Source organism: Rhincodon typus, chromosome 3 (assembly GCF_021869965.1).
Source record: "Rhincodon typus isolate 14 chromosome 3, sRhiTyp1.1, whole genome shotgun sequence".
In the NCBI taxonomy this organism is placed as follows: Eukaryota; Metazoa; Chordata; class Chondrichthyes; order Orectolobiformes; family Rhincodontidae; genus Rhincodon; species Rhincodon typus.
The window spans coordinates 11,631,741-11,645,714 of record NC_063334.1 but is presented as its reverse complement, the minus strand read 5'-3'; the positions used below and the strand labels follow the sequence as shown (position 1 = coordinate 11,645,714).

The 13,974-nt window shown below is 43.2% G+C and overlaps 1 protein-coding gene across 5 annotated transcripts in view; it reads right to left on the bottom strand.

The window, feature by feature from the left end:
* Positions 1 to 13,974, bottom strand: part of kank1a (KN motif and ankyrin repeat domains 1a) — a 238,018-nt gene that overhangs the window by 202,687 nt on the left and 21,357 nt on the right. For all 5 annotated transcript variants that reach the window (XM_048594926.1, XM_048594928.1, XM_048594925.1 and 2 more), the window contains one exon: positions 412 to 570. The gene's annotated coding sequence lies outside the window, so the exon portion shown is untranslated. The remainder of the gene's footprint in view (positions 1 to 411; positions 571 to 13,974) is intronic.

The window sequence follows — 13,974 nt, the reverse complement described above, 5'->3', positions numbered from 1 at the left end:
CCATCCCCGCCTCTTCGACCTGTTTGTTTCCTCTCCACCTATCCTCTCCTCTATCCCTCTTCTATCCGCCTCCCACTCTCTCCCTATTTATTTCAAAACCCCCTTCCCCTCCCCCTTTTCTGATGAAGGGTCTAGGCCCGAAACGTCAGCCTCTCTGCTCCTATGATGCTGCTTGGCCTGCTGTGTTCATCCAGCCCTGCACCTTGTTGTACATAGAGGGGTTATCCCTTTTGGAGGTCCTAAATTGTTCCCCCACTAAGTCTGGAGGACATCATCACTGCAGGTGATGTTTGAGTTATGTATCTGGTATTATCCCCATCAATCCCTCACAACCTCATACAAACAGCCCTCATTGTATTTAAAACAACTGAAAATAAATGAGATGTCAGTAATAGATAACAATGTACTCACTGCTCTCTCTGTCTCAATAGTTGTGGCGGCTTCCTTAAAACAATGGTATTATTGAACCACAGCTGGTGGAGGCTTTCCTTCATCCAAGAATAGGGTAGAAATCTAATCTGGCTTTAGTATTCAGCCATTTGAAATTTATCTTCGTTAAATGACCAATTTCTGCAAAACAGAAGTTACATCTAAATTACAAAAACAGCTCATGTTTCAGAAATGAATAAAAAATAACCATTTGTTGTGTGAATTTTATGATGACCACAATCTCTTTCTCTCTCTCTCCAGTTTTTTGTCACAGTTAACAGCTATTTAAACAACACCATCTGACTGAAGGTTCAAATGATCCATCTTTAGAGTACAGGTACCTCAGTAGGACAATGTTACATTGCAGGGGTCAGTTAGCTAAGGTTGGCTGTTTGGCTTGTGTGATGCAGAGCATCACTGATAGCATGGGTTCAATTCCCACACCTGCTGTGATTACCATGAAGGACTCTCCTCCTCGACCCCTCCCTTGAAGTATGGTGACCCTCAGGTAAAACCACCACCAGGTGTCTCTCTCTAATAAGAGAGTGTAGCCCTATGGTCTGGTGGGATTACGGTGATTTTCCCTTTATTTGTTTTAATAGGTTTCTAATCACATACTTAGCTAACCAAGTTAGAGGCATCTATTCCAGTTACTTCTTCAATTAACTAAATCCAGCTGATCTGACACAGACCAACCGGCCAGCGAACTGAGCTAACCATCTAACCCTGTTGTACAGGACTAGTACAGTGTGACTTAGAAGAGTGGTAGATGAGGGAGACCTTGTGATGTAGTTAGTGGTAGTGTCCTTACCACTGGAGATCTGGATTGAGGTCTCAGCTGCTCCAGAGTTGTCGAATAAACAACTCTGGGATATTTTCCACTCAACCTATGCAGAGAGCCAGGAGTTGGGTGACAAACGGCGTCAAGAAAGGAAGGGAGATACTCTTTCATTGTTTCCTATCCTTCTAATTTTTTGGTGAGTATCTGATAAATGGTCCTGGGTTTATAATATTAAGATTCCATACAGTATAAGTAGAAATGTCAATAAAATATATAAAAACAATAAAAATATATAATTGAACAAAATAATTCAGTTATTCAGAGTTCAAGAAGAACGAGGAAAAGTTATTTACCAGTTAAACAGAATATACTGTGAGCAAACTAAGTTGAAGTCAGCTATTCCTTCCCAATCTTGGCCGCTGTTTGAAAGTTCTGCAAGATTAACATTTTACCATTGACTACAACTAACCCTCACTCTGAATTATCTAATTCATCCAGACAGAAGTATACAGTGACTGAGTTTATACCTGACTGTCATATCCACTTGGTTGTAACTGTGAAGTGACGTTGACAGTTGTCTTGTTGGTGCCATTTATCCAAATATACACAGACATATCTGGGCGTGCGTGCGCGCGTGCACACACTTTTTTCCACTAAAGTATGATTTCATTTAGCTTTTTGTTATCAAGGCACATGAAGCTTTGACCACACTGCAGTGACTTCAACTGCAAACAATTTCTCACACCAGAAACATAATACTAGAAATGCTTCTTTAATAATGCATTGCTATTGATTGGATAGTGAATGAAGCAAAGAAAGAGACACAACATGGCTTTTCTACACCAGTCTGAAACGTCAATTGCTCAAGCAGTCAAAACAACGACAGTAGAAAAGATATACAAAAGAACCAATGGGCCAAGTTTTGCGTCTCTTTACTATTTAACTTCCACACGTTCTTCCCTTCCAAAAAAAAATGCAGCTGTACATTCATCTCGTTCGTATTTGTTCCAAAATGTCTTCAGAAGCAGATCGTTCTATCGATTACACATCCAGAGAGTATTGTATGTCACAATTATCAGAACTGGTAGTGGTAAAGTGCTGTGTATCGTCCTTGTCTCGTTTATGGGGTGGCAGAAAACTAACAGCAAGCTTGCATTTATGTACAACTCTGCATGCCATTCAGATATCCCACAGAGCTTTCTAATCAATGGATTACCTTGAAACTGCCACCTCTATTAGTTGGGAAATTTAGCAGCCAATTTACACTTTGAATTCCAAAAATGCTAAATAAATATAACTAGTTAATCTGTTTCTGTAGTGCTCACTCAGGAAGGAATTTTTGCCATCAAACTGGAAAGAAGCCCTGCTGTTCTTTCAACAATGTCATGGCATACTTCTACATTCATTTGACAAGACAAAACAATCCACAGGTTAGCATCACTTCCAAAAGGAGGCACCTCCAATTTATGCCCTCAGTGCTACACAGAAGGGCCAGCTTTAGATTATGCAAACAGGACTGGTTAGGTTTGTCCTACAACATTCTCAATCATGCAGACTCCAGGCTCTTCATTTCCCTCCCTAAACCCTTTCATCCTCCTTCAAGACTCTCCAGAAAACAAAAAAACTTTGTCGAAAAGAGAGATTAACAGTTCCAATGCCACCTCCTTGGACACAGCATCAATGTTTGTCCAATTAATGCAGAGTACAGTAGACTGAAACATACATCACTACTTTAAAGTGCTGCTATAAGAATGAAATTTTTGTTGTAACACTGTAGGACACATTTATGATTACCAAAGGCTGGTATGTTTAAAATTAGTAAATTATTTTGAGAATTATCTAAGCAAGGAATGCTGACTAGCCTTCCAACAGATGATATGTGCTGACATAAACTTGTCAACCATGTAATTTATTTGATTGTGAATTTCCTCAGGTAAGGGTGTATGGACATAGAGAGCACTAAATGGTGGAGTGCTCAAACGTGAACAGCAGTGTTGCTAAATCTGTTTTCCATTTGTATAATTTTTTTAACAATAAATATACAAGACAAAGGGGAAAAGGTCGCGGTAACACTGACCGCTGGGTTGTCAGCCTGTCCTTACCAGGTAGGACAGCAGCAACATCAGCATCACTGTCCTTCGTAAATAAATGCAAGTTGTCAGAGGAAGGAGCTTCAGATGGCAAGGACCCTAATGGCTAAGTAGTGGAAGGGAACTTAACTACCTCCTATCCCTGAAACCACTATTCTTTAGATTGTGAGCATGACCAAGGACCAATCAAAATGGCAATTTATTGCTTCTGGAAATTTTTGCAGGACTTGGACCTCAAAATTAGAAGATTGTGAGTTCAAATCCATTCCAGAAACTAGAGTACAAGAGTGGTACAGTGGTGAGCTCCTTTCTTGAACCACTGCAGTCCATGTGCTGTGGGTTGACCCACAATGCCCTTGGGGAAGGAATTCCAGGGTTTTGACCAAGCAACTGTGAAGGAATGGTGATATATTTCCAAGTCAGGATGGGGAATGGCTTGGAGGTGGTGGTGTTCCCATGTTATCTGCTGCTCTTGTCCTTCTAGATGGAAGTGGTTGTGGGTTTGGAAGGTGCTGTCTAGGGATATTTGGTGAATTTCTGCCATGCATCTAGTAGATAGTACACACTGCTGCTTATGAGCATCAGTGGTGGGAAGGAGTGGATGCGGTACCAATCAAGTGGGTTGCTTGGTCCTGGATGGTGCCAAGCTTCTTGAGGCTGCACCCATCCAGGCTAGTGGGGAGTATTCCATCACACTCCTGACTTGTGCCTTGTAGATGGTAGACAGGCTTTGGGGAGTCAGGAGGTGAGTTACTTGCCGCAGTATTCCTAGCCTCTGACCTGCTCTTGTAGCCAATGTGGTGAGTCCAGTTGAGTTTATGGTCAATGGTAACACCCAGGATGCTGATAGTGGGGGATTAAGTGATGGTAACACCATTGAATGTCAAAGGGCAATGGATAGATTGTCTCCTACTGGAGATTGTCATAGCCTGGCATTTGTGTGACATTTGCGAATGTCACTTGTCAGTCCAAGCATGGATATTGTCCAGATCTTGTTGGATTTGAACACAGACTGCTTCAGTATCTGAGGAGTTATGAATGGTGCTGAATGTTGTGCAATCATCAGCAAACACTCCCACTTCTGACCTTATGACGGAAGGAAAGTCATTGATGAAGCAGCTGAAGATTGCTGGGCGTAGGACACTACGCTGAGGAACTCCTGCAGAGATGTCCTGGAGCCAAGATGACTGACCTCCAACATACACCACATCTTCCTATGTGTCAGGCATAACTCCAACCAGTGGAGAGTTTGCCCCCAATGCCTACTGATTCCAGTTTTTCTGGGCTCCTTGATACCACACTCGATCAAATGTGGTCTTGAAGTCAGGGCTGTCACTCTGTCCTTACAATACAAATGTGATGCACTTCAAAAATAATTGATTGGCTGTCTACTGAGATCCTGAAAAGGTACCACATAAATGCAAATATATCCTCTGTTTTCCATCTCATTGCAGCAACGCCAGAGTTTAAACCTTTCCAGAGGCAGCTTTCCTACAACCAATGAGGATCCCACCTGGAGATTACCAGAATCTCCAAAACCGCAGTGAAGGACAAACGGCACTAGGGTTACATTCAGACTTGAACAGCAAGTGGGATTCAACTCGGCAACCAGAAGGAATATCCATCTCCTCAGGAGATGGATTTAACAGGAATATAACTTGAAAAACGCAGCAGATTTATCCATCCAGATCAAAAGATATCCACCCAATAACTTGGATATTGATGCATTTAAGTCAAGTTGCATCAATTGAGGACAGAGACATATGGCCTTACATTATTATTCATACAAACCACACTGGCAATCCCAATTAGGAACCAGTTTGGATAAGTGAGTGATTGGCAGATAAATCACCTCCTGGGTGGCCTGATTATGTCCCAGGATACCGTGACCATCTGCTAACAAAGATATTCTAGAGCAGCTCGAGGTATTCTTTTTATTTTACTTCTTCCACCTTCTTATACATCGCCTTCTGCAAAGCAAAATCTACACTTCACTGCTTCCCCACAAAGAGAGAAAACTCAAGTTGGGGAACTATGAACATAATGTCTGTAATTAAAGCATCCTTGAATCTAGCCTATATTTTTTGAATTACTTTCCATGATGTAGCTCAGCTGTCAGACATCAAAACAACATTAACATATAGCAGTCAAAACAACAATTTGGAGGAAAGTAGAGAAATTACAAAAAAGAGCCACAAATAAACCAGTGGAAAGTCAGAAACCTAAGCCCAAACCCCGTTGTTACATTGATTCCCAAAGCCTCTGCTCATTAAATCAGCTACAAGAAACAATCTCAATTACTCCAGTAATGACTGTCAGCGATAAACACAGAAGTATAGGAATGGGCCCTTCGGCCCACAATGAATTATCATCATCAATTTGGTTCTTCAAGTTTCAGTGTGAAAACAAACTGAACCAATACTGACAACTTAGAAAAAAAACTCTTCAGGTCGCTGAGAAAAAAAAAAGAAGAGCTTGGGCTAGTAGCAAATGGAGTTGAAACACAAAGACAAGCTATAAAGTGACCATAAGAAACAGGAACAGGTGTAGGCCATTTGGCCATTCAAACTTGCTCTACCATTCAATAGGATCACGGCTGATCCAACATTCCTCATGTCCACTTTCCTGCCCTTTCCCCATAACCCTTGATTCTCCAACTGATCAAGAATATATCTATCTCAGCCTTAAATATACCCAAGGTCTCCACCCCCACAGTTCTCTGTGGCAAGGAGTTCCAACAACTCTTAACCCTCAAAGAAATTCCTCCTGATCTCAGTCTTAAATTGCCACCCCTTTATTCTAAGGCTATGCCCTCTGGTTCTAGACACTCCCATGAGGGCAATCATCCTCTCAACATTTACTGTCAAGCCCCTTAAGAATCCTATATGTTTCAATGAGATCACCTTTCATCTAAATTCCAGTGAGTAGAGTCCCAACCTGTTTAGCCTTTGCTCATAGGACAGTCCCTCCAAACCAGGGACCATCCTAGTTAACCTTCTCTAAATTGCCTCCAATGAAATAATATCTTTCCCTAAGTAAGGGAACCAAAACTGCTGACAGTGCTCCAGGTGTGGTCTTACTAGTACCTTCTACAGTTGCAGTAAGACTTCCCTACTCATACTCCAACCCCCTTGAAATAAGGGCCCACATTCCATTATCCTTTCTGGTTACCTGCTGCACCTGTGTGCTAACTTTCTGGGTTTTATGCATAAGTACGTCGATGTGTTGTGTTGCAGCTTTCTGCAGTTTTTCTCTATTTGAATATTATTCTGTTCCTTTGCTCTCCCTTCCAAAATGAACAACTTCACCTTTTCCCACACAATACTCCAATTGCCAACATTTTGCTCATTTGCTTAATCCATCTTGCTCTCTTGGTCAACAGAGTCACAGATTGCACTGGCTCTGATAATTTAAATTACTCTCCAGTAAAAGGTAAAGTTGCCATAGCCATACCAGACCATAGGACTGTTCTCTCGTGGGAGTGCGAGCGAGAGAGAGAGAATGAAAGAGATTGAGAGAGTGAGTAACATCAGCCAGTGCACGAAGTAAATTCTCACTATTGGCACAATTCTTCATTGGAAACCACTCATCCAGCCAATTTAGCTACCGACCCCTTCCACTAAATACGTTAGACAATCTACATCAGATACTTCAAATGTTGAGGTGGATCCTCTGTTCAGTCTCAGTGATGTAGATAGCAGGATGCTCGGATAGTACCAGCATCCTTCGTTGCGAGGTACAAAGGGACATTTAATCAGACGGTACATTCTCAATGTTTGCATGTCACTATCATCCAGGAAAGCGTTTCAAAATAAATCTATCTATCTATCCAGGTGAGTTAAACTGAGATTATGCCCAAACATCCCACTTAAAGTTTCGTTATACGATTTGTCATTCCGACAGTGCTCCTGAGGAACCAGGATATTAAAGAATGTGCCGCAATAACTCACAAAGTAACCACAAGGCAAAGGTTTGGGGCATTGTAGCATTTGTTGATATGTTGAGTGGTGTGCAATGAAAGGAAAACATAAATCTACCTGGTCACCTCTGCAGATTGTACCAAGATCATACACACAGGAGCCAGGCTTTCAGCCAGCTCTACCTGTCTTAGCTCAGTCTGTGAAAAATCGATTCCACAGCAGCAGTGGCTCAGTGGTTAGCACTGCTGCCTCACAGCGGGGTCCGCATTTGAATCCAGCCTCAGGCGACTATCTGTGTGGAGTTTACACATTCTCCCCGTGTCTGCATGGGTTTCCTCTGGGTGCTCTGGTTTCCTCCCAGAGTCCAAAGATGTGCAGGCTAGGTGGATTAGCCGTGGGGAATGCAAGGTTACAGGGATAGGGTAGGGGGATTGGGATGCTCTTTGGAGGGTTGGTGTGGGCTCTATGGGCCAAATGGTCTGCTTGCACACTGTAGGGATTCTATGCTTCTAATTAACCTTCTGGCATTACAAATTGTGTCAAGAGTTTCTCCTTAATCTGTCAAAATCAGAATTTTGAACTTTGTTATAAAAATCTCCCCTTAACTATCTCTGCGTGAAAGACAGCAAGTGTCGCTAAGTGCACCATGTCACTTCAACCTTTAAATCCCGGCACTATTGTAGCAACATCCTCTGATTGTTCACCATAGTTTTTACATTCTCTCTGAAGTATAATATCAAAGTGACTACAAATACTGTCCCTGAGGCTAACTAATATTTTATGAAGCTTTCGCATCACCTCCTTGTTATTCCATTTAATTAACAAAGACAAAAAGGTTCCATAACAAAAGGAGAAATTGCTGAAAAAAAACTCAGCAGATCTGGCAGCATCTTGGGAGACATAGCACAATTAACGCTTCTTCAGACCCGATTGTAGCTGGGAAATGGTTGGTAATTATGCTAAAGAAGGGGTAGGGAAGGGGGGAAGGGGGAAGGAGTAAATAATAGGTGGAGATGGAGCCCAGACAGGGAGAAAAGCAGTCAGCACAGACAAAGGAATTGGTAAAGGTTGGCCTGGGAGAATCAATAACTGCTAATGGGGACCATTAGTAGCTGACAGTGAGATAACAAGGTATAGAGCTGGATGAACAAAGCAGGCCGAGCAGCATCAGAGGAGCAGGAAAGCTAACGTTTCGGGCCTAGACCCTTCTTCAGAAATGGGGGAGGGGAAGAGGGTTCTGAAATAAATAAGGAAGAAGGGGAGGCAGATAGAAGATGGATAGAGGAGAAGATAGGTGGAGAGGAGACAGACAGGTCAAAGAGGCAGGGATGGAGCCAGTAAAGGTGAGTGTAAGTGGGCAGTGAGGGAGGGGATAGGTCAGTCCAGGGAGGACGGACAGGTCAAGGGGGCGGGATGAGGCTAGTAGGTAGGAGATGGGGGTGGGGCTTGAGGTGGGAGGAGGGGAAAGGTGGGAGGCAGGGACAAGCTGGGCTGGTTTTGGGATGCGGTAGGGGGAGGGGAGATTTTGAAGCTTGTGAAGTCCACATTGATACCATTGGGCTGCAGTGTTCCCAAGTGGAATATGAGGTGCTGTTCCTGCAACTTCGGGTGGCGTCGTTGTGGCACTGCAGGAGGCCCAGGATGGACATGTCGTCTGAGGAATGGGAGGGGGGAATTGAAATGGTTCGCAACTGGGAGGTGCAGTTGTTTAGTGCGAACCGAGCGTAGGTGTTCTGCAAAGCGGTGCCCAAGCCTCTGCCTGGTTTCCCCGATGTAGAGGAGGTCACAATGGGAACAGCAGATACAGTATACCACATTAGCAGATACAGTATACCACATTAGCAGATGTGCAGGTGAACATCTGCTTGATGTGGAAAGTCTTCTTGGGGCCTGGGATGGGAGTGAGGGGGGAGGTATAGGGGCAGGTGTAGCACTTCCTGCGGTTGCAGGGAAAAGTGCCGGGTGTGGTGGGGCTGGAGGGGAGTGTGGAGCAGACAAGAGAGTCATGGAGAGAGTGGTCCCTCTGGAAAGCAGATAAGGGTGGGGAGGGAAAAATGTCTTTGGTGGTGGGGTTAGATTGCAGATGGCGGAAGTGTCGGAGGACGATGCGTTGGATCCGGAGGTTGGTGGGGTGGTACGTGAGGACGAGGGGGATTCTGTTTTGGTTGTTATTGCGGGGACGGGGTGTGAGGGATGAGTTGCGGGAAATGCGGGAGACACTGTAGACGGCGTTCTCGACCACCGAGTTGGGGGGGGCGGATGTTGCGGTCCTTGAAAAATGAGGACATCTGAGATGTTCGGGAGTGGAATGCCTCATCCTGGGAGCAGATGCGGCGGAGACAAAAGAATTGGGAAGAGGAGATGGCATTTTTGCAGGAAGGTGGGTGGGAGGAGGTGTATTCTAGGCAGCTGTGGGAGTCGGTGGGCTTGAAATGGATATCGGTTTCCAGGTGGTTACTGGAGATGGAAAACAGAGGAGGTCCAGGAAGGAGAGAGAGGTATCAGAGACGCTCCCGAACATCTCAGATGTCCGTTTTTTTTTTCGGAAGAAGGGTCTAGGCCAGAAACGTCAGCCTTCCTGCTCCTCCGATGTTGCTTGGCCTGCTGTGTTCATCCAGCTCTACACCTGGTTATCTCAGATTCTCCAGCATCTGCAGTTCCTACTATCTCTTGGAAACAGTTTCCATGTGCTCTCTCTCAGAGAAACAGAGAGAGAGGGAGAGAAAGAGATATGACTGGTGGTGGTTTAACATGACGCTCACCATGCCTCAGGCAAAGGGAGAGGTTGAGAAGGATTCTCCTTCATTGTAACCTCAGCTGGTGCGGGAATTGAACCCTCATGATTGGCTTCACTGCATCACAAACCAGCTGTCCAGCCAACTGAGCTAACCACCCCAACACAAGTAGCAATGACAGCATCACAGATGGTGTCAACCCAAACTCACTTCTGTAAACTGACACCTTGGTTACTATGGAAACTATGTTCTTGTAAAGCTTTGGATGGATTACTATCTTTAACTGCACTATGGAGTACTGATCGTTAAATTAAAAAGGAGTTTTTCCCTTGGCGTGTGGAGAAAGTAGCTAAGACTTTTATCTGATAAAAGAGAAGAAACAGGGGTGTCAGCATGAGAAAATTTAAAAAAAACTGAATCTTACATAGAGAGTGGGACAGAAAGATCACCTGACAGTAAACAACCACAAAATCTTATAAACAAAGTGATGATGTGTGGCTTGTTACCCTGTGAAGAATTGACTACTTATTTTGTCATGGAAGTCATGCTTTAACCATTGAAAAATACAAGACTGACTGCACCAGATATAGACTTCAGGAGCATAAAAAGTGGTCTCTCGGATGTTAAAAGCATGACCAGGAATGTTCATGTTACCTACACAACTGCAATACCTGAAAATTGTTCTTTCGATTTGTATGATAAGCATCCTAACCATACAAATATTGAATATGGTTCACTACCTCCACAACGACAAGTAGGGATGAGCAACAAAGAGTAGCTTTGCAGTGCTCACACCATGTGAAAGAATTAAAATTTAAAATAAAACAGGATTGTCTTCAATTACAGGTTGAAAACCAATTGCTAGCCCATATCAGAGGCTCAGTCTCCTGCAGGGATGGAGAAGACAGACAGTAAGGAACAATATTAAAATGTTGCCTTACTAAGGTTCTGCCTTCACAATGGCCTCACCATTCATTCCCTCTTGTTTGAAACAATTTCCCAGGTTCTCAGGGCTTCATGTCAACTTCTTGTCTTTGAGTCATACATCTCTCCAAACCTTTCCCATCCACGTACTTATCCAAATGTCTTTTAAACGTTGTAATTGTACCCACATCCACCACTTCCTCAAAGTTCAATCCACATACAAACCATCCTCTTTAAAAAAAATTTGCCTCCATGTCTTTTTTTAAAAATCTCTCTCCTCTCACCTTAAAAACGTGCCCCCAGTCTTGAAAATCGCCATCCGAGGGAAAAGGCAACTATCAACAACTCTATCTATACCCTTAATGACTTTATAAACCTCTATAAAAGGTCACCTCTCAACCTCCTACGCTCCAGTGTAAAATGTCCCAGTTTATCCAGTCTTTCTTTATAACTCAAACCCTCCATACCTGGCAACATCCTGTTGCTTTTTAAACAAATTTTCAGCTCGTTTAAAATAGCATCACCCACACCCTGATGTTCCAAGTCAGGGTGCATCGATATCAGTGGGCACATCAGCCTCCAATGGTCATCAAAGCTCCACATTCACCAATATAACAATCTTCAGCCTCACCATGTTAATCAAATATTCCTATCTTCAAATTCTCCAACTCTGCACTCCTAGGCATCATCCAGGGTCAACCCACTGGCACATCCTTCCCAGAGTATTTAACTTTGATACTTCATCCCCTTTTTCAACAGTGGCTTCAACAAAATCTCCAAAATGGTTAGAGCTCAGTCTGTCTCTTTATTGTGCACTGCTCCTTAGGTGCTTTTATTACATTAAAGTTGGCGTTGAAAACAAATTTCATAAACCTGCATCATAAAAAATGTTTTTTTTTTAAAAACAAGCAATACTAAATACTGTCAAATGCATGATAAAACAACTGACATAAAATCATGATCAATTAAGGTCACATGACAAACATGCCTTTTCCTAAAAAGGACTAGTCACATGATCTCTCAAAATAGAATTTAAGTACTCCTTATCAGATTTTGACCAATTTGGACAACTACCAATTTATTTCACTGCAGTTTTCATTTTAATAATATTATGTATTAGAACCTACACCAACATGCAAACATCCATCAGAACTAGGGACAGGAGGAGGCACCTCCAGCTTGTACCTGCCACTCAATAAGATTTAGGGTCAATCTGATTGCTGCACATTCCTGCCTACTTTAACCACACCTCCCCACCCCGATAACCTTGCTTATTAATAAGCCTTCCTACCTCAGCCCTTAAAAAATGCTCAAAGACCACCTTTAAATAAAAAGCCTCAAGACAGTTGAGAAAAAAAAAATCCTGCAAGTCCTAAATAGGCAACCCCCTGTTTTGAAATAATGATCCCAGTTCCAGAATCTCACAGAACGAAACAACTTTTCCACATCCACATGACCCCTCAGGATCTTGTATTTTTCGATCAAGTCATCTCTGACTCTAAATTCCAACATATACAGGCATTTCCTCGTAAGGCAATTTGCTCACTCCAGAATGTGAAGTCAATCTTCTCCAAATTGCCTTCAATGCATTTACATCCTCCTTCAATAAAGAGATCAGAATAATGCACAGTACCTCAGATGTCTGGTCTCACCAATGTCCTCTTTAACTAAAGCATGATCTCCCTACTTTTGTATTCAATTCCTTTTACAATAAACCATAATATTCTATGGGCTGTTCTAATTACGTATTGTACCTGCAGAATGACTTTGTGACCTTGCATTCGAACACTGAAATCCCTTGTATCTTGAAGCTCTGCAATCCTCAGCATTTAGGTAATATGCTTTGTGTTATTCTTCATAAACTTAAACAACAGGCACAACTATTGTACAAAATCATAACTAGATGGTGGTTCTAGTATTTCCTCACTATCCAAAATCCAACTAAATTGTTCAGTCCACATTATTCCGCCCAAAAGCTTCAAACTTGCATCCCAAATTTCAAGCAGGCTGAGGAATAAGAAAAAGATCAAGATCAAGTAGTCTAAATAACTGGACTAAACTTCAAAGAACTGCTAACTTGAACATGTTCAAAGCATTCCCACAAAGTGATTACATTTCAACTTCATGGCTTCATCTTTCCCTCTGACAGAGGCATTTGTGAAACTGGTTTTGACTTTTGATTTCTTTCAGTTCAAATCATGATAAATCAATGCTATTTTAATGCAAAAATGCATAATTCTGCCACAATCATATAGTTATGATTAATTGTAAATTTAATCAGAGTGTAATTATACAAAGCAATTTCTTGATATAAAATTAGAAAAAAACCTAAGTCACTAGTTTGGAGATAGTAAGAACTACTGATGCTGGAGTCAGAGATAACACAGTGTGGAGGAACACAGCAGGCCAGGCAGCATCAGTGGAGCAGGAAAGATGACGTTTCGGGTCGGGACCCTTCTTCAGAAATGGGGAGGGGGAAAAGAGCTCTGAAATAAATAGAGAGGAGGGGTGGGGCTGGGGTAGGTAGGTGGGATGGTGATAGGTGAGTGCAGGGAGGTAGTGGTGGGGATTGGTCAGTGAGGTGGGAGCAAAGATGGACAGGTTGTGTCAGGTCAAGGAGGCGGGGATGAGAGGGAGGGTGGTCATGGGATGTGGCCGGGGGTGGGCAGATTTTAAAACTGGTAAAGTCCACATTGAGACCATTGGGGTGTAGGCTCCCAAGGTGAAATATGAGGTGCTGCTCCTCCAGTTTCCGGGTGGTGTCATTGTGACACTGGAGGTGGCCCAGGATGGACATGTCACCCAGGGTGTGGGAGGGGGGTGTTGAAATGGTTCACGGCTGGGAGATGCAGTCATTTGTCACGAACCGAGCGTAGGTGCTCAACAAAGCGGTCTCCGAGCCTCCTCTTGGCTTCCCCGATGTAGAGGAGGCCACATCAGGAACAGCGGATACAGTATACCGCATTAGCGGATGTGCAGGTGAACACCTGTCTGATGTGAAACGTTTGTTTGGGGCCTAGGATGGGGGTGGAGGGGCAGGTGTAGCACTTCCTGCGATTGCAGGGAAAGGTGCGGGTGTGGGGTGTGGGGTGTGG